Here is a 19,081-nt window from a genome sequence, read left to right as displayed (position 1 = left end):
GCACTTCACTGTTCACTTTTCATCTGGATATTTCACCTCAAGTAGACAGAGCTGAAGGCAGCATGCTCAAGGCATATTGGACAATGCCCAAACTGCCCTTTTCTGCTTCTTTCGTTGATCTCATTTATATTGGACATGGGGCTCATGCCATTTATTTGCCATTTACTTATTGATTAATCTAAAATGTTTAACCTGACGGAGGCATCACAAATGGCAGGTTGTTCTGCTGGGAGCTGCCTCAAATGCTGGGATGCATTCCTCAAAAGGCATTATCCAGGTAAAATCCCATTCTAATGAATACTCCAGGCAGCATAGCAGGGCCCTGTTTAGGGAAAGCAGACCCTGTTTGGGTAATAGCAAGGATGCAGCAAGGATGATTTAAGGTTAGCAGAATTGTGCTAACAACAACCACAACAACATTTCCCTGCAACAAATTCAGGGGATCCTTGCATAAGCTGCATCCACTCACCCACAAAGGCAATAAAGGGAGTCTGCAGTTGTACTTCAGGTTAAAGTTCTATTTCAATGCTAGTATCTTTTTGGGCAGTAACAGGAGAGTTCTTTTGAGGGGAGCCAGGCAAGAACAAAAGGGGAAGTGGAGAGACACTTGAATCTGTTAGCAAATTGAAATGAAACTAGAGTGTGAGAGCTATAAAAGAGGCAGTGGAGGAACCGGAGGCTGCAGGATGGTAAAGGACTTGCCCCCAGACACACCTGGGTCCTTGACAGAGTGCATCACTTACTGAAGTGCGGTGGTTCAGAGTGTGCACTCTGTAAGCAAAAGTCTGCCTTCTATGACCTGTCTCTATGGCTTACTACCTGCATGGACCTTGGACAAATGTGATTTTCTCATCAGCAAACTGGGGATAATAACAGTATTTTAATAGTGCTGGGAGAATTAAGTGAAATAACGTAACCATACACTTTACCAGTGCCTGGCACATGGTTAACACTCAACAAATAATATTGATGTTATTCTGTGCTATCTTTCCCTTTGAGGGCAACTAGCCCAGCATATCTTTTATTTATAAGTAAACACATCCATACAGAAAGTGTTTAAATATTAAGCATTAAGTATGATGAATTTTCACAATTGAATATCCCTAGCCAGGTAAAGAAGCAGAACTTTACCAAAACCCTGGAAGTCCATCTCCCGCCCCTCCAGTCTGATTCCTCCTAAGGAATGTAACTACTAGTCAAGTTTCTTTCCCAATCTGTTAATTTCACCTGTTTTTAACTTTGTATAAATGGAATCAGGCCATATTTATTCTTTTGTTTCTGGCTTCTTCTCCTTACTGCTGATGAGATTTATTACTTGACACAACAGCATTCTGTTCATCTCATTTCTGAGATTCTGAATTTTCTTACTACAGCCTCACAAAACGCTTATGTCTTCCAAACAATTGAGAGGAATGTAAGAGGTAATTTGTTAAGTGAAATACAGTACCAAAGTACTTTAAAAATTATATTTAATTTTTTTTTTTATGATAGTCATACAGAGAGAGAGAGAGAGAGAGAGAGAGGCAGAGACACAGGCAGAGGGAGAAGCAGGCTCCATGCACCGGGAGCCCGACGTGGGACTTGATCCCGGGTCTCCAGGATCGCGCCCTGGGCCAAAGGCAGGCGCCAAACCGCTGCGCCACCCAGGGATCCCTAAAAATTATATTTAAATTAGAGATCACTCCAAGTTATACCTGAAGGGACTTAATTCTCAGTAATTTGCACAGCAAAAGACTTATTGAATGGGGGAAAAGTAAGTGTTTCAGCCGGCACCTTCTCTTCTCTACAACCCACAATGCATGACTGCCATGATTCACCACCATAGAGTAACCGACAAATTGTTATAATACTCTGAGCTTTGCTAAACCTGGGTATACCAAGGAAAGTGCTCACATGAATAGCAGCCCATAAGGGTGTGTCATCAGAATAAATGTTTGTGAAACACTGAGCAAGCCTGGAATCCTCATTTTGCAGATGGGAAAGTAAGTTCTAGAGAAAACAGATCTCTCCAATTCCAGAATCATACAGCCAGTGAGTAAGAAAATTAGGGCTGAATGGAAAGAAAATAATAGAGGAGTTGGAATGTGGCTTTAGCTGGAGCAAAAACATGGCTTCTGGAATAAGGACAAGACCCCCTCAAATCTAGCCTCTCTTAGCTTGTTCTATGTGAGGACCATTCACCCTGCAACCCCAAATGATCTTTAAATAGCATAGTGTCCCAGAACCTGCTGTTCTTCCCAATTATGGAACATGATGAAACTCATCTTTTTGTTAAAAGGTAAACATTCTGGAGACCATAAATATTAGCTGCCACTTAAATATAATTTGAATTTTCAAAAGAAAATTTGGTTATTTGGTCAAATAAAATAGCATTCCTTCCCATAAAATCAGTATCTGATGATAGCACCAGCATTTGTCATCCCTACAGTGAAACAAAAGGTAAGCATTTCTTCAAGTATAGGAAGTTGATTTCTCTGGTCAAGTTTATTTAATTCAGCAGTTTCATTAAGAAGTGAAAGGTAATTTGGTCACATAATTTGAATCACAAAGTTCTATCAGATCATGTGCATAACATCATAGTTACTACTCTGTTACATTGAGTCTAATTGGCACTATGCTATAGAATCTAGTCTTAGAAAATAGAACAGGGTCATTTTTTTTTTAAGTTTTCAATCCTAGCCAAAAGGTGAAGCAGACTTGAATGGCCATCATTGGGAAAAGTCTTGCATCTCTACCAGTTAAGCAGAAGTAAAAACTTAATATAGAAAAGGATTTTCCTTGCTAAGAGTCAAAGAGAAATGCAGAGTACACCAGAAATGGGGAAGGTGAGCTCTGAATCTGGATTTATCAGTGACATGTCCTTTCATGGGAGAGATTAAATACAAATTTAGTTTGGCTCCTTAGCTTCTATTTCTCCATCCTGCATAATCTGAGCATACTTCTCTACAACCAAAAACCCAAACTAGAAAAGCATATTTTTGTCTGAAGATATATACACTACTGATATAGCACATTCATTTCTTTTTTCCAAGAGGAGAAATAGTTTATGAATTTGCATATCAATGCTTTTAAATATTTTTACTTTGCATGTTTCCATTCTCACATTTCTGTACTTAATTCAGCACTCTTATTCTATAGAAATTGTCCTTTCTCATACAAAATGATTTTGGATACTTTCTCTTATATTTTTATATGTTTAATGTTTCAATGTAATTTCAGGTTTTGAAACTTTTTTAATTCTTAAAAAAAAATGTGTGATTTAGCCCCTACCTACTTCTAAAATTAATATGAAGTATATTTTGGAACCTTTGGTGTAAAACACTTTATTTCCCTCTAAATGGGTAGTGAACCAGACTTGCTCATTTCTATTCAAACAAGAAACAAATGAATACAAACCAGAAAGACCCAAGGAATAGATAGATAAATATGTGTATATGATATATATATATACACACATATATATATACACAGAGAGAGAGAGATAAATAAATATATATATATATATACACACACAGGTAAATAAATATATAAATATATATATATAATACATGTTTCCATATGCATATATGTTTCCTTCCATTTGAAGAAGAATAGAAAGAAAAAAGACCACAGGCAAACATTTTGCATTGGCTCAACTCATTTGTTGCCAATTCAAGATATGTGTTAAAATTATGGACCATTCTAGTTTTCACTCAAAAAAAAAAAAAAAAATCATGGACCATCCCAGATGCCACTGCCAGCTTTTCTGGATTTAAGAAGACAAGAGGGTCTCTCTGAGGAACAAAGTGACTACCATAAATTCACAGTAATTATGAAGATTAAAAAATAGGGCCTTTTTGGTTATGATCACATCACTAATCAAAGAAAAAACTTTATACATGCTCACTGAGAAAAGAATTGTTTGTCTGAAAGTGGCTGGTACCCTTCTTCCCCACTTCTTCCCCTTTATACACAGTACCATTTTCTAATTACAATCACAATGAGGAAGATTTACCTTTTGGAATTAAGGGGGGAAAAAACATCCCCTGGGACCCACTTGGGCCATATCTACATGTCATGCTTATGACTCTATTGATAATTTCCCAATCAAATAAAGGTTTTTTTGGTCATCATAAGGGCTGATTGTCATTAATGGTGAAGCAATCAATGGGATTGATGTTATTTCAGGCACCTTAACAACTGAATTGGATCAACCATGCATGAGTCCATAGATAGCTCATTGACTGGCTGTTATTGTGGCTGATAAAACCAAGTCAGCTGGAAAAGAGCTCTTTCATTCTGGCCTTGTAGACAAACTTTAAGTCTTTACTGTGGAACCATCCAAGATGATTGGCCCTTTGAAGCAGCAACTGGCATGAGCCTAGAGGGATTATGGCCACAAGAGGCTCTGGCACAGAGATTCAAGTCAAAGAGAGGTCTAGTGTTTGCAAATATCACTTCAAAGCATGCAATGATTGGCTTACAAGGGCAAAATTAATTAAATCTATGGACATTTAATACTTTTTTGGTGACATGGAAGTCAAGACAGAAAATGATACATAGATGAGATACTTCAATGAAGCAGTTATGAACCCAAGTTAGTGGAGGAAATCTTGCAAAATGCCCAGGCCCAAGCCTTGTCCTACTGCAGAAGCACCCAGTATAGCCAGCAGTAGGAACTGAGCTATTTAACCTGAAACAGGTAGGGCACACAATGTATCATCCCCAGAATTCGGCCAGACTGCTCAGAAAGAGAAAGAGGAATTAATATATGTGCAAGTCCACCTGCCCATTAGACCCAGATTTTAAGAATGGACTTGTCTATATAAACTGGCTTGAATATCACAGTTATCCAGGGAATTGGGCTGCCTTTGTTTATGGAAATGTCTTTTGTATACAAGGAGACCCAACCTAGAAAGGTCAGGAATGTAAGCGGACCCAAGGAAACTCTCAAAACTGAAGACCTAGTGAGCCTAGAATATCTGGTTTACATGAAGCGGTTTTTGCTTACACCTATTGCCTGGCATGAACATCATTATTTCTAGATAGTATGCTGATTATACAAAACAAGAGATGCCATTGTTAAGTGTTGCTTTCCTCCTAAAATTATGTATCAAAAGCTGACCCCGTTGAGAAGGAGGAAAAGGTGGGAAGGGGATGGGACACAGAAGTTGGCTAAATAAGCTTGTATATGCTTGACTTGATCCAGTGTGTTTTAAGATATCTTAGGAAATCTGAAAACATTCACAATTATTGTAATATGCCAGACAGGCACTGTTCCTCATGTACATTTCTACAGAGTCTTATGTTTCATTTTGCAGACAATGAAATTAAGCTCACAGAGGTTAAACAACTTGTGTGGGCTTACACAGCAAACACACAGTTTGACTCTGGTTCATGTGGTTTCCACCACACCTTACTAAAACACATTGATAGACTCCATATCCCTCCAAGCCTTCTAGGCCTTTCTTTGGCCCTGGAAGCATAGCTGAAAGCTGGCCCTTTTCATTGAAGTTAAGAGTTCTCTCAGCTTTGTTCTTCCAACTATTGAGCTGAAGTCTCTCTGAATTTTGGGAAACTTCTCCCACCCAGGCTTTTAGAATATATCTCCTTATCCCCATTCCAGGACTCCCTGAATCTTTAGCCACGTTAAACAAGAGACAAAAGTCAATTACAGTACTCACCTGGTAATGTAAGCAGAGCCCTCAGCTCCCATACATGTGCACGTGCACACATACATAATAACACATGCACACATAGACATACATACCTGCTAGGATCACCAAACAAAATATAGGAGCCCAACTAAATTTGAATTAAGATAAACAATGAATATTTTTATATAAATACATCCCAAATATTTCATGGGATATTCTTATTCTAAATCCTTATCATGCATATCTAGAATTTACATTTAAATAGGCAACTGGCATTTTTATTTTATGAATCTGGCAACTCTTAATATTGACCCTTCATCTCATATTACATATATCATCGCATATAGGCTAATACACTCATTCACATACAGAGTTACACAAACATATAAGTAGAAGGGGTATTATTTGTTCTACATAATTTGGGTAGAAAAAATAACTTTAAACAAGCTTTCTATGCTCTAAATAAAGCTAGATACAGCTCCGAGCCTCTATTAATAGAATTGTGATATTTTAATTACAGTCATGTTTTAGGAAGCCCCTTCACTTCCCTAGGATTCTATAAGAATCTAGGAAAGAATAGTTAGGTTGCTGTGGAAATACAGGAGGACTCCTGGTCTTTGGTCACATCACCAAAACAAGGTAGCAGCTACATTCACGTAGCTCCAATAGTAGGACAAGGACCCTTCTACTATGGCTCCCAACCACACCCTGGTATCCAGGGCAGTCAGCCCAGCACCATTCCTAATCCAGGCACCTCTGGGCTCAAGGTGAGAATGATACATAGCACCACATTTATTTATAGAAATATGCCCTGTCTTAGGAAGACTGTCTATCTCTTCTAAAAAACCCAGGTTTATGTCTCCTATTAGTTAAAACTTTGCAAAGGAAACCTCTATTTATTCTCTCTGGGCTAAGAAAGGACAATAATCCCCATGATACAGAAACTTGAAGCTTAGCTGTTTTGGTAGGCAGAAGATAGAAAGGTGATACTCTACAGGAGAGAAACAAATACTAATTTATGATTAAATACAATATGAAAACTCCTGAATATATATATATATATATATATAAAAATGCTTTACATGTCATTTACAATGATCCTTCTATTATCCTCACTTTATAAAGAAACTGGGATAGGGATTAAGTAAATTGTCCAAGGTCACTTAGCTAGTAAGTTGCTATGTGGAGGGTGGTGTGTATAATAAGTAGGGCGGGGATTGGAGAGCACCAGGGAGCACTTCTGGGGAGAAGGCTTGAACTGTGGGTTTTGGTGAATGAGCAGGAAAAGAGGATTCTCCTCTGAGGAACCTGCAGGAGTGTCCCATGGAGGTATGGACTCATGTGCTATATGGGGAGCTACAGTCTTGTGACTGCTGGTGTGGCAGATGGGACTAAAGGGAGATGGAGAAGTTTGAGCCTCATCCTAGGAACTAAGGGGAGTCACCGAAGCTTTTTAATCAGGAGAATGACATGATGCAATTCACAATTTGGAAAGGTCACTATGCAGCTGTGCAGCTGTGCAGGGAGGGTTTGGATTGTGGCAAGACCAGCAGCAGGGAGACCGATCACCCAGGCAAGAAGCCCGAAGTCTTGAGCCAAGGTAGAGCTTGTGGAAGCCAAGAGGAGGTACATAGAGGTTAAAGTCAATACAGAAGTATTAAGGACATAGAATCTTCGAGATATGATGACCAGTTGGACCGAGGGAGTGCTGGAGAGGAAAGAGTCTATGCTATTAACTACAAGATTTCTTAGTGTGCCTCTGTTGAGTCAAACATTGAAGAATACAACTGAGTTGTCACCATTTCATTTGAAATATGACATAAAACACTGACTTTGGTGAGATTATAGGCAAGAGTAGATACTATCGTTTTGTATGTCTTTCATTCATTTATTCATTTTAATTCACTCAATTATTTTTTCATCAGATAATTACTGAGCACTTACTGTGCACCAAGCATAATGCTGGACACTGGGATATATTGTGAACCAATGACACCAATTTGGTTTCTGCCCTCACAGTGATGCTGTGGGTCACAGCCATTTGATGTGACAAGGAGAGGGACATAAATAAAGTAAGTACTTGTGCAATTTTCTGAATGATTCCCCAGGGTAAATCTTATATCTAAAATTCATTCTACTTCCTATGTCACATGTTAAAAAAATGCATATTGAGGATCTATGATATGCCAGGATTTGTGGCAAAGATGAAGCAAACATGAATAGTAATGAGTACTAAGATACTTCTGAATAGTAAACCAGATACTTCTGAATAGTAATGAGTACTAAGAAGACAACAAAACAGGGTGAAACAATAGCAAGGTCAGAGCAGGAATAAGGAGATATTCTATGGATGGTCACAGCCTCTCTGAAGAGATGGCATAAAGCAAAGACTTGAGCCAACAACAAGGAATTGGCCAGGTGATATCTGGAGGCAGACTATTGCTGGCAGTGTCCAATAAGTGCCAAGACCCTGAGTAGGAAATGAACATGCTCTTGTGAGGCACTAAAGGTCAGTGTGACCAGATAGCAAGAGTCCATAATTTGTAGTGGGGCTCATTCTTTGTGTTGTTCTGTGGGTTTGGGCAAATGTATGATGACATGTATCCACCATCATACATCACCAGTCTGGGATCAGTGGCAGTGTTGGAGGTATGGGGGAAGTGCCCAAAGAATAAAAATCCCTGGAGCCCCATCAGGAGAGGCATCCTAAAGGAGAATCACTATACCAGCATACTCAATGCTTCCCAGAACTTCAGTCTGAAGAATTTTAATACCAGCTTTAAAAAAAAAGAGTTAAATAAAGATAAACATTTCTATAGGCCAGACCTTTTGGAATCTTTATGGCTAAAGTACAATGAGAATTTTTAAGAAGGAAAATTAGTATGTGGCACTTCACTTCCCATTTGTTATTAAGAAACCCCTATGAGACTAGGGATACCTGGCCAGCTCAGTCAGTTTGGCATATGACTGTTGATATCACGGTTGTGAGTTCAAGCCCTAAGTTGGGCATGAAGCCTACTGAAAGAGAGAGAAAGAGAGATAAAGTGAGAGAGAGAGAGAGATAAAGAAACCCCTGTGAAACTAGGTTAACTAGGTTGTGAAGAACACACCTTAGGAAACAGTATTCTAGACTAAATTCTTCCTAAAGCCAAGATCCATGTGTAATTTAGTATAGTAGTTTCAGGACTTAAAACAGTACTTGGCACATCTAATAAATATTTGTATAATGGATGAAGGAAGAAACAAATGAATAATATATGCATGAACAGAAAGCTTCACTTATATTTCACATCTTTTCAAGGGCAAGCCTGATAAAACACACACATACACATAGGAAAAGATCCCCATCACCGTCCTAGACCAAACTGAGAAGATCCTCTAGTCTCCCAACAAAACTTATTCCCAAATCACTTCTTAGAAACTCTCATGGAGGTGTTTGATTCAAAGCCAGGTGAGGAGCAAACATTAAAAACACACCATTGAAAGAGAGTGCAGCCAAAATCTCCAGGCACAAGCAAGCAAATGGCTATGACAATATTAAGAATAGACTTAGGTTGGCCTCATGACCAGATAACAGGTATTAAAATAATTCCCTAGTGAAACTACTCACATTGCATATACTAAATTATTGGTATATAAATCCAGGGAGAAGGAAGGAAAGATGGAGATGAAAGCAGGGAAGGAGGGATTTGAATTCAGGTTTGTGTTATTGCATGGCCATCACATTCAGACTGCTTCATCCCAGAGGACTCTCTGGGAAACCACTGGAAATGTGTCTTAGAAGTGCCTCCTTAGAGCAGAAAGGGGAAACTGTTCATTCATCAGCTCCTATCCCCTTTTATCAAAGGTTGGGTTATTAACCACCCCCTTACTTGGGGTGTTAACTCCCCTCACTTCTAGGTAGCACATGGGAAGTCAAATGAATGGATTCTTGTGGTGACCCACAAGGTAGCAGACCCAGGGTAAGAAACAAGCCTGAGCACTTTGCTCCCAATTCACATTTGTGCAAAACTGGTGGGAGTCCACAGAGAACTGGTCCCTGCAATGATGCTGGGATAAGAGATAGATAAGGGTGAGAGGATCCGACATGCTTGAGGGCTTCAGGACAACCATTCATGCCAAGATCAACACACTGCCCCTTCCCTGGCAGGCTGTAGAATGTCAACACTTGACCTTCTCTCCACTAAACAGAATGGCATACTGTGTTCAAGAAACTATCTGGACTACACCAGAAATGAGGTTCATATAGTACAAATCCAGGATATAAGGAACAAGTCTATATTTATCCAAAGGTTCTACAACTGTACATGGGCTTATGCTGCCTGAACTCTTATCATATCCTCAGTGGGCTTCTGATGTTTTCTACTCAACCAGGACACCTTCCATGCTGCACCTATCTCTTTTCCTTTCTGCAGTATATTTTCTCCCATTTTTAATGCTCTCTTTTGTGTTGGAACAACAAAGCACAATGCTCCTCTCTCCATGACATTATCTATGGGATCTGAAAAAGAGCCACAATAACTTTTGACAGAAAAAAGCTGTAGCTTAGAATCTACATAAACTGATCTTAGTAATAACTCCTTTTGGAACTGCTAAACAAACTTGTGCATTTTTCAAAGCAATCTCACCAACAGCCCTTTGACCAGATTATGCCCTCAAAAGGAAGCAACTATGACCCAGAGAAATTCCTTGACAGAATTGCTTTGACATTTGTCTCAGGACAGAGAAAATCCAGCAGTAAGCATGCACAAGAGAACATTTAATTGGCAGCATAAAAACTATTGCTAATAGTTCATTATATTCCTTTATGTTTGTAACAATCTTCTATTAAAGGAGGTGTGGGTGGTTGTTTTAGATGTCAAAATTCTTTCAGATTCCAAAATTAACCCATACTATCTGAATTGGTAAAGGGTTCACAAATCAGGGACTCTCTCACTGTTGTTTGAAAACCTTTTATCAAAAGATAGTTTGGTTTCCATATCCACTATATCTTGACTTAAAAAAGAAAGAAAGAAAGCTTAATGTGACACAAAGTGAGACCATTAGATAGACACTAGTCTAAATGAACTTCCTCCACAATGGCTCGCCAGATCTAATAAAATTTTCTAGAATCCAAAGCAAAATCACTAAGAATGTGATGATCTACCTCCTATGATGTAAATTCTTCATTTCCATCTGCTAGAAGCATGTGGACTCAAAGCAACTGTCAGCTCTGTGTTCAAGCCTTGGTTCCATCTTGTGGGATCTTAGACGACTCAGTCTCACTGGTCCTCAAGCTCCTCAACAATACAGATGAATCTAGATTGCCTGCCCTCCCTTCTCAACATGTTCCCTGAACACATTACATGATCCTTTTGATCTCTCTTTTAGAGAACATCCCATACTGAACCATGAGTGTCTGTGCCCTTGTCAGTCTGTCTGATTTGATTCTGAGAAGCAGAGAATGCTTACAGTTCAGGTTAGCTCTGAGTTCCTAATGTCTTGCATAGTAGATGTTTAAGTATTATTTATAAAATAAAAGCTAGGAAAGTAACCATCAAGATATTTAAAATCTGGGCTTCTGGACATCCCTCAGCCTCTTGCCATCCCCATGCTAAAACTTGGAGCTCACAGATATAACTGCATGGACCCTGAAGTGGGTTGAATGGTGGTCCCCAAAGGAGATGCAACCTAGTTCTTACCCCAGTACCTGTGAATGTGATCTTATAGTATAATCCCCTTTATAGATCTTGGAAACTAGCCCTTTATCTGATATGTCATTTGCAAATATCTTCTCCCATTCTGTAGGTTGTCTTTGAGTTTTGTTGACTGTATCCTTTGCTGTGCAAAAGCTTCTTATCTTTATTTGAAGTTTGTTATCCTTACCCACGGTCAACTGCAGTCCAGAAGCAGATAATCCTCCTTCTGACGTATGTCTAACACTACATCACAGTGTCTCTTCACCTCATTTCATCTCAACATTTGGGCATTTTATCATCTCATATCATCATAAGAAGGGTTAGTACAATAAGATATTTTTGAGAGAGAAACCACATACACATAAATTTTATTATAGTTTATTGTTATAATTGCTCTATTTTATTATTAGTTATGTTGTTAAATTCTATGTGCCTAATTTGTAAATTAATATTTTTCATATGTATGTGTGCATAGGAAAATGCATAGTATATATAAGGTTTATTACTATCTGTAATTTCAGGGATCTACTGGGGGTCTTGGAACATTTCCTCCACAGATAAGGGGGGGACTATTGTATTTAAAAAGAGGGTCTTTCCAGAAATAATTAAGAGTCTTGAAACGAGATCATCCTGGATTAACTGAGTGGGCTCTAAATTCAATACCAAGCATCTTTAGAAAAGATAGAAGAGAATCCATGTGAAGACAGAGGCAGAGATCTGAGTTATGCAGCCACAGCCAAGGAACACCTGGAGTCACCAGAAGCAAAAAGAGGCAAGGGCATGTTCCCTCAGTAAAGCCCCCAGGGAGCATAACTCTTCAGAAACTTGATTGTAGACTTCTGGGAAAGGACATATTTCTATTGTTTTAAGGCCCCTAAGTTTGTGGTACTTTGTTATGGAAAATACAAAAAAATGAATATATTTCCAAACCTTCAAGGTTTGTCTCTGCCTGATCTGAGTCCCCCTTTGGAGCCTCCAGAAGCCACGGGCCACCAGAAACTAGGGGCCTTTGGAAGCCCAGTCTCTCTGTTATGAACACAGGTGATCAAAGTTTCTTTTTTTTTTTTTTTTGACCACTGGCCTTGGAGAGAGTTCAAAAGCAATGGGGAATTCAGAGTAATGTGATTTGTCATCCGGAGAGCAACTAGATGCGAAGGCACCAATTATTGGCTTGCTCAGCAGTGGGAAATGAAAAATAATTGTTGGAAGTAACACAAAAGCTCCCAGAAACAGAGGGGCTCTCATCTTTGAGACATCAGCCTCTGAGAAAGCTTCTGGTGTGAAATTGCCTCTCTGAATATTATTCGAAAGGTCTGTGTGCTTTATCATTGAAATGTTGCAAAAAAATTACATGGATTTGTGTGACTGTTGATTTATAATCAAAGTTATCTATACAACTTATGACTGGTCTGACGATTCTAAGACTCAGTTTCCCCACCTATAAAATTAAGATAACAGTAATTCCTATTTCAAAAGCTTTTGATAGCAATTAACAAAATAGTTTTTATAAATGGTAAGGGCAGTAAGAAGAAGATAGTATTCAATAAGCATAGCCATCATTATTATCTTTACTATTGCTGCTATTGTTATGTCAAAAGGTAATGAAGCAAAAGAACTAAGTGGTTAAAGCTCATGCTGTGGATTCAGACAGTCATGGGTTTGAATGCTGGTTTCAGCATACACAAAGAGGGTGATACTGAAAAAAAAATCACTAAGCCTCAATTGTCTCATCTATTAAATGGGGATAACAACAGCTATCTATTCAAATCATAGAATTGTTAAGAATTAAGGTAATAGGTATAAAGCATTTAACATAATTACCAAGCAAATTGTCATTCACGTTCCATGTTGTTCACTTTCAGGGGTTCATTTTATTCATTCATTCATTCATTCATTCATTCAACAAATATTTTAGTGGGTGCTAATGCTTTATATCACTCACACACCAGGGGTTTAGCATTGAACAAGGTAGTCATAGTACCTGCTCACAAGGAGCTTACCCTCAAGCCATCAGCTAATCATGAAATAGATGGAGATGATACTAGGTGTCAGAAACCCATTAGAGACAGAGCTGGGTTTTTTTTAGAGAAATTCATTAACATGCTTGCTATATGTAGAGTATATAATTCCATGAATCTGAATGCTGGTAGAACTATTTTGATCTTTTCTGTCTCCCCACGGAGAAGAAATCATAGATTGCTTTAAACTTTAGTGGCACAAGGGTGCTTGCGTGGCTCAGTCAGTTAAGTGTCTGCCTTCAGCTCAGGTCATGATCTCAGGGTTCTGGGACTGAGCCCCACTTGGAGCATCATGTTGGGCTCCCTGCTCAGTGGGGAGTCTTCTTCTCCCTCTCCATCTGGAAACAGAATACACGTTTCAAGATCTATTATCAATGTCTCTTTTCAATCATATCATGATATGATTCTAAAACCTCACTTTAAGAAAAGACCAGAAATGTACATTTGAGGGCCTTGGACATATGGCCCCCGCATGCAGGACTTCCGCCCCTGTTTCTGGTTTTCTGATGGGATCTGAGGCCTAAAGGTTTGCAGAGATACTGTTTCCTACATAGCCACGACTCTGCCATGCTCATGACTAGGTCTCAGCCAGCCTCTTGCATCGTGCAGAGCTCACAGTAGATGCTCACTAACACTTGGTGAGTAACTTTTCACAAATGACTGGAGGTTGGCACACTTCTTCCCTGTTCAGAAGAACTATACTATAAGACACAATTGACTTCCCTACAGCAAAAAAAAAAAAAGGATAAAACAAAATGAAACTCAGAAACTATAAACAGTTTCGATGCCCCAGACATGTCTTTAAATTAAGTCAGTTTTTCTAACCCTGTTTTCTATCCCATTGCTGCTGTAGTTTGAAGTGGAGAATGTGGTAGACTTTAAGCACCAATAAACAACCACAGAATTCCATTTGGTATCTGCTCCCATGAGCTTTGCTAGCCTGGGACCGCAACCCCAGGCTTCTCACCTTACAGGCAGAGGGTAGCTTTGAAAGAACATAATGTTACTCAGAGCTGTGTTCTCATTTTCACTGTCTGGGAGAGGAAATGAAAAGACTTCAATCTTCAATCTTGGATAATTTATAAGAATATCTCATCTCTGCTCTGAAACTTATTTATAGAAGTTGAATCTTTACTAACTTGCTGTGTGACCTTGAGCAAGTCAGTTAACCTCTCTGAGACTCTTGATAAAGTCTAAATTATATAGAATTTACTTCATGAGACTGTTGTTGGGCTTCCATGAAAAAAGCACTTAGATAATAAATGATAAACTGTAGAGGAAGTTCCAAACTTCCTGAGGAATGAAGGTAATACCATTTTGAGGGTCCTCTTTTAGAAAAAGAATTTAAAATTATTAGGTAAAAGAATTTAGAAGGGGTCTATTTGAGTGAGAGTCTCTGAATCTTAAGCTTTATGGCAAGCCTTCCTTGGAGGAAACCATAATAAGATTATAATTATTATAAGAATTATTAGCACAAATGCCTTTAGTCTTACTAGAAAGGTATAAGCTAAAAAGAATTTCTGACCATGTCACAGGAAAGTTTGCATTTCCTGGGATGGTCTGGGTGACCTTTGCTGCCTGAAGATCCCTTTTTACTTAAGCCGGCTTCAATTTTTTCCTATGTAGGCAAATACCTCAGAGTGTGACTTAATTTGAGTCAATCCAGTGCATGTCTTTAGCATATACTCCAAGAAGACAGTGTTTTTCACTGTGAGAGGAGCAAGATCCAGAAGGAAAATGGGAGGGTTCTTGAACTCAAAAATTTATAGTCTGTCTGGAAGAAAATCTAGACACATATTAAATAAGTAGAGAATATGGATGGTATGGTATCATGGCAAACTGGAATGTGTTCATCAAGTTCTCACCCTCTTTTTTGAACAAGTTTAAATCTTTTATATTATAGAATGGGCTCTGACCATCAAGCCCACAGACTCCCCATCTCTACCCAAAACATACCACACTTACGGTCAAGAGCACTCATTTGACATTTCCTGTAACAACCCTTGCATCATTGTCTTGCCATTTAATTGTGTGTGCGGGGCGGGGGCGGGGGGCGGGGGGGGAGAGATGGTTGTAGTTGTTCATGATTGTCTCCTCAGTGAGATGATCAGCACTTTGAGAGCAAAACCCAGGTTATTTGCTTTCATATGATTCTGTAGGCTCTGTCCTACTAAGTGAATGAATAAGTATCAAATATTGAATTGGACATTCAGACTTGACTCATCACATGCCATCAGGGAGGAAGTTGAGTTCAATCTTCATGAACTCCATTTCTTATAGTTAGCATACTTCTCCCTAGCTATGCAGGTCAGCATCCCCCCTTTTCAGCTTTGTATGCCAATTAGGGCTTCTACAGAGAATTAGGGTAGAGGCAGCAGAGTGATTTGCCATCATAAAAAAGGAAGTTGCTCAAATCAGGGAGTGAATACAGGACAGTGACCTGGGTAGACACTGGAAAAAGATAGTTGCAACTCCATTTTCAGCAATGGGAACAGGCTAGGGACCCAGGAGTCATGAGACATCAGGGGGACTGGTGAAGGCTAGTGAGGAGCCTATGGCTGGGACTTTGAGGGCACACAGCTGTGGTAGTTACCACCACACTGAACTGAGATGAAAGAGCCAACTGCATGGCAGCCGAGTGAGAATGGATTTAGCACAGTAGTTACGTACTAAGAGGAATCCCAGCCATGGCAGCGGCTACAGTGAATGCTATATATGGGACTGCAGGTGCTGGGGAGACTGACTGTCAGTAATCACACCTGCTGGCTCCTGAGAAGACCTTACCCCTCTAAGCAGAGCCACATCCTGCTTATGGATGGACCTGGCTGTGCATGGCCATTGTACTCCTGAAGTCAGTGTTAAGAATGCTTTCTCACCTTTCAGGGTCACTCTTACACGTCCTGAGTCTCAGACTCTGAATCCTCTACCACCAGAGGGCAGGCAGGAAAACATGGTTCCCATAGCACTTCACTTACCTAAGATGACCCTTTGCTCTCCTAGAATGGTACCCTCTTTGACCAATGAGTAATACAAGGAAGAAAGGGTCACCAAGCCAGGGAATTAGACCAGCTGAATAATCAACCCTGGCAAAGATGGCATGACTGACAACTCTATAAGATGAACTCCCTTCCTATCTCAGACCAAGATCATCTGTGTCCCTCATATTTTACACATAGTACTACACTTCTTGGGATTGTTATCAAAAGATCTTGAGGTTTAGGCACATAGCAGGCACTCACCTAATCCTCACTGAAGTAACTAGAAGTAGTGTTCCTCAACTTTTCCCCAACAATCAGACACTGGGGGGTTGGATGCAGGACAGAAGCATCCCTTGTTGTGGGAAAGATTCAATTACTCAGATGGCTGGTTTCTTTCTGGGTATAGAAAAATCCTGCTGCTGGGACAGAGCCTCATACCCTAGGGCTAACTACCACTTCATGGACTTCACCCCATAAGGGCAAAGCTGTTCTTTAGTGAAACCTCATTTGGCATTAGATAGTCTTGGTCATTCCCTTTGCAGTATCTTTTGGTTCTGACTGTCTCTTCCAAAGGGACCACTGGGGACTGCAAGAGAAGACTGTCGACAACTGATAAATGCAGTCTTCAAAGCCACTCATCCATTCTTAATGGACAGCCCGTTAATTTGAGGTCTAGGTCATGAATTTGAATGCTATGCACTGAACACCTCTTCAGCAAGAAAACCTGGTTTTGCCTCAGGGTAAACGGTGATTCATTAATTGTAATTAAATTAGGCTGGTGGCTTAAACTGGATGTGACAAAATGAAAATCCCCATATAAAACCTGAGATGCATATCACAGGCCTTCTGTCAATAACATCTAGTTTTTGTCTAAGTGGATTTAAAAGGAACAAGATGCCTCTTCTTTAAGAAAAAAATAAACTGCCTCAGTTAAATAGGGAAATAAATAACTTCTGAATGTTTCTCTATTTCTTTTTCATTCAGGTCATGGTATAGAAGCCTCAAAAGCCTAATAATAAGGGTTTGAAGTCTCCGCTGCACAGCTGGGAGGAAACCAGCAATGAATTCTAGGTTTCACCCCTTCTGGGTAGGTCATGAAGCTGATCTACCCACATTCATCTACTCTTGAGGTATAATTGGAGTTCTCTTGGCACAATGAACCAATCCCCTCTTGAGGTAGGGAATACATGGCTAAATCCTTAGATGGAAGTTTGGTGTCCTGAGATCTTATTGCACCTCACTCAGCAGCTAGTTGTTAACTCTGCGACCCTTTGTGCCTACATTTCCTCATCTGTGAAATGAGAGGGTCCTTCTTTTACAGAAAAAGAAAGTTCGGTACAAACCCAACATGAAACAAGAAATATGAAGCTTCTCTGGTTGAATAGAATGGAGGAGCTTCACCTGATGAGACCCACAGCCTCATCTCTGAGCCCAGAAGAGTCTCAGAGGAAGTCAGATGATAGCAGAGCAAAGTTTGAAATTATCAACTGGGTATTGTCTCAAGCTCCTTCCACCCCCAAAACTTGCAAAAAGCATAATTCCAATCATACTGTTTGATTGACTTATGTTCTCTGTCTGAGAAAAATACCTGAGCTTGTTCATAGTGAATGAAGTATGGGTATTATTCTATTCTCACCAAGAATGGAAAAATAATTTTAATAAAGAATAAATAATTTTAAAGACTTATTTATTTGAGTGTGGGTGCATGCAAGAGAGAGAGCACAAGCTGGAGGGACAGAGGGAAAGGGAGAGAGAATCTCAAACAGACTCCATGCTCAACACAGAGCCTGACGTGGGGATCTCTCTCATGACCCTGAGATTATGACTTGAGCCAAAACTAAGAGTCGGACACCCACTGACTGAGCCATCCAGGCACCTCAAGAATAAATAATTTTTTAATGTCACTCAGCCAAACTAGAAATGTTGATTGGTCTATGTCGGGCCTTCATACAGAATGTACAGAAATTGGACCAGAGTTATCAAGAATGCTTCCAGTCTAGGAGTCACAAACCCAAATGCTTTTGGGATCAGGCATAAAATATAAATGAGTGCAAAGGGCCAGTTGGGGACTGCAGCAAACTGGACAGTGCATGCATCATTTTGGGGAGCAGCTGGTACTCCCCTCCAGCTAATTGTGGCCACGGTAAGTGTAGTAGAAGTATGATAAAGCCTTCTTTCTCTCATGAAAACTTGTATATTTAGATTATCAAATTTTAACCAAAAAGCAAAAAAAAAAAAAAAATAGTGTATCTGAGTTTGATCCCAGAAGCGAAATCACTCTGGTATAAAAAGTGGGATTTTTAACAGGGATTAGATGGTACACAATTATGGCAGGTGGTAAAGAAGTCTCTGCAGGGTTGTAATTTACCACAGGCCAGCTGTGATAGCATCAGGGGAGAAAAAACTAGACATGAAGGAAGAGAGAGCAAGAGTAGACTGGAACCCATGTCTGGCTCTCAGTTACTCCAACTGTGATTAGGTGGGTGACCTGCAGACAGTGGTACTTCACTCCTGGGACTGAACTCATACTTGGCCCAGGAAGGTGAAGGAGGTAGTCTGCTGGGAGGGAGGAGCTGCAGGCCCGGGTTTGGCCCAGCAGATCAGGAACAAGGTGCACAGGCTGTCCTGGTGTACTACAGCCACTTTCAGAGCACCAGAAAGGCTGCTGCTTAAATTCAACTCCCAAATCTTAGTAAATATCCCGTGTGGCCAACCCTAATCCAAAATCCTACAGGAAAGAAGATTCTGGGAAACAGTTCTAGCCTAGCCAA

General features: G+C 39.8%; 1 long non-coding RNA gene across 2 annotated transcripts in view; it reads left to right on the top strand.

Moving 5' to 3' along the window:
• The window catches only part of LOC112675910 (uncharacterized), a 48,591-nt gene extending 30,437 nt beyond the window's left edge, over positions 1-18,154 (top strand). The window contains exons 7-8 of one of the 2 annotated variants that reach the window (XR_004810818.2): positions 7,562-7,708; positions 17,295-18,154. This is a non-coding gene — a long non-coding RNA (uncharacterized LOC112675910). The remainder of the gene's footprint in view (positions 1-7,561; positions 7,709-17,294) is intronic. The other variant, XR_003146154.3, reaches the window with a different exon arrangement.
• Positions 18,155-19,081: the final 927 nt, after the last annotated feature.

Source organism: Canis lupus, chromosome 30 (genome assembly GCF_003254725.2).
Source record: "Canis lupus dingo isolate Sandy chromosome 30, ASM325472v2, whole genome shotgun sequence".
NCBI classification, from domain to species: Eukaryota; Metazoa; Chordata; class Mammalia; order Carnivora; family Canidae; genus Canis; species Canis lupus.
The sequence above is the reverse complement of the archived record's forward strand: the minus strand, read 5'-3'. Positions and strand labels throughout refer to the sequence as shown.